Genomic DNA, 6,604 nt, shown 5'->3' with positions numbered 1-6,604 from the left:
GTGTTCTCTTTATCTTTTATTGGCTTTGAGGTTATGGTAAATTATATTAAATCCGTTAACTAGAGGTGTCACAAACGATTTATAAATTATGTTTTAATTTTTAAAATTGAGCATTTAATTAATAAAAACATGATATTTTTAAATATCATTTTTTATCAATAATTTTTATTTATATTATATAGTGGATGTTCGATTAGGAATTAAAAATAAAAGGTAAGAAAACAAAGTTGTGTCATACATAAGTTGTTCAACACTTCTAATACGGTAGAAAAGAAATTGACATATAAAATTAATACTATAACATTCAAATCAATAAAAATAATGTGATTGAAAATGGATTTGAATACATGAATAATATATTTTATCCTTATAAACTAAGAGTATAAACTAAGAGTAGTTGAAGTTACTCGTTTATCACTGGTACAAATATAACAAGAATTGTTGGTATTATACCGTTTTAATTAAAAAAATGTGTGAAATTGATATCAAATAAAATATACGAAAATTGGTGCGATATGTTAAATTAATTTTTATATGTACCTGCGTCCAGAGAGTAAAAACCCTTGCAACTCTCCTCGCTTGTAGCAGGAACCTCATCCTACTTCAAACAAAAAGCTGCTTCAACCACAAAAACCTCATCCGTTTAAAATTACAGTAACTCATGAATGTGTTCAAAATTGGAAATCCATCAACATTTTTATCTTTTCACGATCTGGTCCTTCTCTCAATTCCCCCTTAATCAGAATTTCTGATCAAACCTAAAAAAACTATTGAACGCGTTTAAAATGCTTCAATCTCTCTCTCTCTATTGAAGATCCGCGATTCAATCCCTCTCTCAATTTGAATCCCAAATCAATTTCACTTTCAATTCAGATCACTATAACTTCTTCTCTCAATTAAGAATGACTCTCAACTCCTCTCTCTATTGCAGCATAGGTGGTGGTACAATGTTCATCAATTCAATATTGTCACTAAGATTTTCTTTGGAAGGTTTGTCACTAAGATTTTCTTTGGAAGGTTTTGGATATCAACAAGAGTACGTAAATATGATTTTATTTTTTATTTAAATATCATATATATGGTTTAATGTTTTTTTAACTTTCAATTTAATATACACTTTGTAGGATCCATATTTATTTAGAGTTTGGAAAATGTATCAACTCGAGTACGTAACTATAATTTAGTTATTTTAATTTAAATATCACATGTATTGCTACAATGTTTACTTTAAATTTAATTTACACTTGAGTAGGATTGATATTTCTTTCGAATTTGAGAATTTAGCTTACCATATTTTGTTTATGATATGTTGATTATTTTATAGCTTAATATTGGACTTTATTAGTTGAGTGTTTGTTTCTCTATTATTTTGAGTAAAAAGAACAATTATAGGTTTTGAAGTAGATAAAAATATAGGCTTGATTGAATGAAAATGAAAATTTAGTTTTTTTTCATCCTTTTATATGCTAGTAAATGTATTCTTGTTAATATGGTGCTAATAATAATAAATTAATCTCCTTGTTCTCCTTGAACTGGAGTATAAAGGTTCATCGTCACTTGTTGGTTATTATTATCTACACTAGACTTTATGTTTTTAATTTTGGTAACTATCTTTTTCACTTGATAAATTCAATTTCGGTATAGTACTAAATTTTGGTGTTTTTATTTTTTTATGTAGGTAGAGGTACTTGGAGATTGGAGATGATTCAAGAGAGATGTCATTAAACTTTCTTCAAACATGGTTCTAAATTAACTATCCATACCAAATCACTTCCCAAATAGTGTGATAGATGTTTTTAGTTAAAATCATAATAATATCTCATCTTAATGTGCGACTTGAGTAGAAGATGAATAAGTTTACAAGTGTCATTTCTTCCATCTTATTATTAATAGTTTTGCTTGATTCCTCATACTTTAATATATAAAAAATCTTGTTATAGGCAAAATATTGGGCTAGTTCTGCTACACAATCAATGATTGATAGTTTATCTTAATATTTATGTAGTTGCGAGATTGTCAATTTGTATTAATTGAATCCTATTAGATGGTCTAACTAAACTCAACTTATTATGTAAGCACATGTGGCTTCTAAGTTTGCTAACTTGGGAAGATGTAAGCTACTACGTTTATCTTATTATTTCTATGGTCAATAATCATAATAATCACTAGCGTAAAATTCAGCTGAAGATTGTGAATAGGAAGCTAAGGGCTACAAATAAACTTTCGATAGAGATTGATAGGATGAATATATCATGTAAATGTATAATACTAAAGAATATTCTATATATACATTTGTACTTGATTTATACATATTTGAGTTGCATCACAATTCATAAGTAACTGTAGAATCAATTTTAGAAGCTTATAATTGACTGGGTTAAGGAACATCATATTTATTTTAGTTGAGTTAGTTGAGATTTTTTTTGTTTATTCTTATGTTTTTTTACATAATATTTTTTTAGTATTTTCATTAAAATTGTTAAGTAGGATGTTATGGTGCAGTTGAGTTGCAGTAGAGAATCGTTGTTTCCTTACCTTACTGATATTGCACAAACATTATCTATTCAAATGCTTTCATACTTATATTATTTATCCATCACTTGTTGTGCTTTAAATGTATTGACTATCCACTGAAAATATAAGGATTGATTTATCAATTTTCTTTTTATTATATTTTTGTTTGCGTGTACTTCAATTGTTTTTCTCTAGATGTGTTTTTTTTTTTTTTGTAATGGTATGGTGTGAAGGTCTAGATTTGTTGGGACTTCACCTTATGTTTTGATCTCAACAAGAGAGTAATAGCACAAGACTTGCACCGTTAAGGTCCTGAGTTTGTTAGGAGTTCACCCTTTACTACAAACTTAATAAGAGAGTAATAAATAGTTGTTCTTGAATTGAATGTAATAGTCAATGCTAATGTAATATGGATGTACCAAAGTGAGTGTGAATGATTACTTAGAGACTAAGCACAACTTCTAATTCACTTTCTCTTATATTTTTTATTTCCTTTTTCTTTTGCATATTTAGTACATTTCTCTATCTTTATAGTACCACTTTAGTTGTTTTATTGAATGAAATCCACCATTTTTAATCTCCTAAATTTATTTATATAATTTCTTTCTTTCTTTATAATATGTGAATTTTTAGGTAAATCTAGCGTTAATTGAGATAAAAACTCGAACAAAGTGAGAAGGAACGACACCAACAATACCAACTTGTTTTTTTATTGCAGAAACAATGTTTTAACACCGTTATTATTATTAATGGAGGTTAAATATTAATTGTCACTATTGACTTATAAATTTAAATTGACATTTAACACATATTTTATGTCATAATGAGGTGTTAGATGTTAATAATTAACACCGATTTTTACTAATAATAGATATTAATTTTTATTTCAGAGTGTCAAAATAAGATATTACATTCACCCTTATGCATTTAATATTGATTCAAATTCGGTGTTAAATGGATTTATCATACCGATTTTAAAACGGGTGTTATATATTGCATTTACAATACTGGTAACAATAACACCAAAAAAAAAAAAGGTGTCAGATGTCAAATAGTAGGTATTATATCCTTTTTTCGCACTAGTGTATGATGCATGGTGTTGCGCAAGAAACAGTTAGATTAAACCGAACGATGACTGATGCGCTGGAGTTTGGAATTGCATATTTTTAGTTAGATTGAAGGTTTACTTGCTCTGCGTGCCTTTCAACCCGAGGTTCGCTCTTGGATCTTTTTTCTATAGGTGTAAGACCCTAATTTTGACCCTAAGATCCCTCATGGCATCATATCATTACTCAATGCATTTGCCTCAAGGATCATAGCATGTGTGGCTCATTAACCCTAGAGTTGGGACTTCTGTGAGTTGGTTTGAGACCACCAAGCATGCTTGTATTGTATATTATTTCTTTTCTTATTTTGTTTACTAACCAAAAGCACAAAAATATGTCACTAACTTTTTTTATTTTGAAGCTCAAGTAATCATGAGATCCCCTGCTCCTAGGAGGCTCATAAGCTCAATGAAATGGCTAGATGAAGATGAGAAAAAGCATGACAATGGTCCACAAAGCTCTTAATCATCATATATGTCTCCCAAGTATCTCAATGTGCCAATTTGATCAAGATAAACCAAAGGGCTTGAGGATTGTTTCCCAAGGAAACCCTAATTCAACCGTGCATTGACTGTGCCTTGCTCATGAAGCAACCTCAACCTATAATCAAATTCAATCAAGGGAAGTCCTTTCATTCATTATTTTGTGCATATATGAGCTTATGTGAGTATCCTCGGTCACTCATTCATCAAGATTTGAAGTTTGGCCTTGAGAAGTTGACCAGTCAAGTCATCTGACCAAATTGAGATTCACTGAGACACAACTTTTGATATGTTGGTCAAATGAAGATGACCCCAAGAGAAACAATGTTCTTAAGAACCATATGAACAACTTTCATATTCATGAAAAATTCATTTGAAACATGTAAGGTCATCATTCATTTCAAAAGATTATAGGTCATTTTGACTGAAACCCTAATTTTGGATCAACTTCCCAAGGACCTAACTTCTTCATTTTTCATGATTTTAAGGTGAGACCCATTTAATTAGAAATCTTAAGATGTCTACTTCAAATGTTATGTTGGAAAAAATTTCATAATCCTATAAGAAACACATGTGATAATACAAAACATTATAGGTCACTTTGGACCAAAACCATTGAATTCGAAAAATGTCCAACTTCAAGTGCCCATAACTTTCTCATTAAAAATCCAAATGATGCAAAATTTAAGTCCAAATTTATCATCTTGAAAAAATATACAACTTTTATGTTGAAGGTTTTTCTAGTTGAGACTTGCATCATTGAAACAGAAGGGCTTGAAGTTGATCACTTTTGGGGAAAATTTTCAAAGGAACCCTAGACATGTTTTGTACCTCAAACTTCAAGACCAGTTTTTATAAATTTCCAAACTCCAAATGGATTTTTGTCCAACATAGCTTTTTTTCCTTATGTCAAGAGCTTTCCAACCATTACTCACACCACCATGTTTGGATTTTCCATGTGGGACTTTCGAAGAGGTGAAGGTTTATGTCCAATTATGCAGTTCACTTTGTAACTTCATGCACAAGCTAACACCGGGCCAATTGCACGTCCAAACCATCTGCAAATGATCTCATCTTGCCATTTCGTTCAATTTTGGGCCTCACATGCGCCTGTACATGCCCATGCATGGAGGACCCAAAGATCATGCACACGAGCATTTCATTTCATTGTCTTCAGCTCAGCTATAAATACATGCCCTTGCTCATTCAAAATGGAACCTTAAGGTGATATGAAACTCTGCTGGATTCAAAACCTAACCTCACTTCAAAGGTATAACACCAAACTGTTTTGATCTAAAGCTTGCTATAAAATGTGAATTGCTTGTGTTTGAACTGTTTTTTGAAGTCCTCGAGCAAGAGCAAGCCAGTGGTGGTCTTGATTTCATGATTTGAACCATTTCAGTTTGCATACCTTGATTTTCAAGCTCAGATTTCTCATTCAATAGAGACTTTGAGAAAAATCCAAGGTTACAGGGGTGATGTACATCACCCCAGCTTCATTTTGGTACCATGCTTGTTTATTTTCATTGAGATGCAAAAACCTGCGCGTGGTGGCCGAAGTTTGTTCTCTGGCCGGAGAAAATGGTGGTTTCCACCACCATCTAGTTTCATAATCTGATTTTTAATTATTTTTGTGACTTCATTTAATATTTTTTGTGAATTATTTTGTTTTTAATAGTTTTTAATTCATTTTAAATACTTTTTGATATCTGAAAATTCCAAAAATATTTTCTTAACACATATGGATCATGATAAGTCAATGAAAAATGATCTCATCAATTTCTTAATTGATTTGAGATTTATTTGAGATTTTAATTCATTTGTGTTATTTTTCTTTGTTTTTAATTGTTTTAAAATAGTTTTTGTTTTCAAAAATTGTTGAGAAAATTTGTCAAACCTTGTTTGACCATGTTAGACCTATGATAATTCAATTGGACTTGTTGAAGTTGATTTGAATTGATTTTGAGGTTTGACCATATTTTGTCCATTTTAATTTTGCATTTATTTTAGTTCTAAAAATACCAAAAATATATATTTGACTTGTTGACTTCTAATCTTCATTTCTCTTCTGTTTTACATTGGTTGATGATGATTTGATTCCCATTTGATCATTGTGTTTTGATATGTCATTTGAATTCTCCTTTCATCCATTTCATTTCATCTTCATCTTCTTCTTTTTATTTTGGCCAATGAGTTAATGATTTGTGGTTGGTCTTGACATATGAGAGGCTTAACCTTCTTTGATCCAAATCAAACTCAACTTGATCAAAGATCAAGTGAGTTGCTTTATGTCCAAGATAGGTTGCTTCTTGGTCAAGCAAAAAACCTAAAGTCCATACAAGGCCTTTCTTCTTTTCTTTTGGCATGGCAAGTTGTAGGAGCTTGGATTACTAGTCATGATCTCTAACTTGTGTTTATTTTCCTATAGTTTTATTGATCGGCCTCAGATAGGTGTGACTACTACATTAGTCCATTTACGATTGCTTAACATAGCGCTAAATT

The 6,604-nt window shown here is 30.5% G+C and overlaps 1 long non-coding RNA gene across 1 annotated transcript; it reads left to right on the top strand.

Moving 5' to 3' along the window:
- The first annotated feature begins 507 nt into the window (after nucleotides 1-507).
- LOC127121340 (uncharacterized) lies at nucleotides 508-2,310 on the top strand. Its single transcript, XR_007803401.1, has 2 exons — nucleotides 508-1,036; nucleotides 1,679-2,310. It is a non-coding gene; the product is annotated as an uncharacterized LOC127121340 (long non-coding RNA).
- The last annotated feature ends 4,294 nt before the right edge of the window (nucleotides 2,311-6,604 follow it).

The sequence above is a fragment of the Lathyrus oleraceus genome, chromosome 2, assembly GCF_024323335.1.
Source record: "Lathyrus oleraceus cultivar Zhongwan6 chromosome 2, CAAS_Psat_ZW6_1.0, whole genome shotgun sequence".
NCBI classification, from domain to species: domain Eukaryota; kingdom Viridiplantae; phylum Streptophyta; class Magnoliopsida; order Fabales; family Fabaceae; genus Lathyrus; species Lathyrus oleraceus.
The sequence above is the reverse complement of the archived record's forward strand: the minus strand, read 5'-3'. Positions and strand labels throughout refer to the sequence as shown.